Genomic DNA, 828 nt, shown 5'->3' on the forward strand with positions numbered 1-828 from the left:
GTTTAGATAACTCTATCTGCATCATCAACAAGATTCTCTCAGAGTTATTATGAACAAACGTTATTCCAGTAACGTTAATAAAGCGTTCGTTTAAATTTATCAGCTCTTTAATAATGTTCTCAAAATGTTATTTATACATCATTCATGAAATGGTTTTATTCTGCAACGTTTTAGTTGGACGTTCATCTCATGTTTTTTAAACGTTACTAGTTTCAAAACGTTCTTAGAACATGTTTTCTATTAGCTGGATGTGTCCGATCTCCACACACTGGAGCACTGACAGTAACACACACACACACACACACACACACACACACACACACACACACTCACTCACTCTCACTTTCACTCTCACTCTCACTCTCTCTCACACACACACACACACTCACACACACACACACACACCTGTGGTGATGAAGGGGTTAACGGTGTGTGAGGAACAGCCCTGAGTCACTCCATCTGTGAAGGACAGAGATTAACACTGACCTCGGAACACACACGTTCGACAAACACTATTACTTTATTGAGACTTTAGTGTCTTACATGACGCAGATTTATTTGCTTATTTATTGTGTTTTCCTGAACAAGAGCAGCGCTGATCGATAACACACACACACACACACACACACACACACACTGATGAGTAACACGACTTGTGTTTGTAGCTCATAGTAAATGCATTTCTCGGCAAAGATGGCTGAAATGCGTTTAAAATGTTTGAAAGCTTATCTTAAAGTCGACATGAATCTGATGTTTCGCTGTCGTATATCGAGTGAAACGCTTCAGGAACAAGAACACATGTGGGCGGGGCTTGACTGTGTCTGTGGG

Source organism: Rhinichthys klamathensis, unplaced genomic scaffold, assembly GCF_029890125.1.
Source record: "Rhinichthys klamathensis goyatoka isolate OS25496 unplaced genomic scaffold, OSU_Roscu_1.1 h1tg000641l_1, whole genome shotgun sequence".
NCBI classification, from domain to species: domain Eukaryota; kingdom Metazoa; phylum Chordata; class Actinopteri; order Cypriniformes; family Leuciscidae; genus Rhinichthys; species Rhinichthys klamathensis.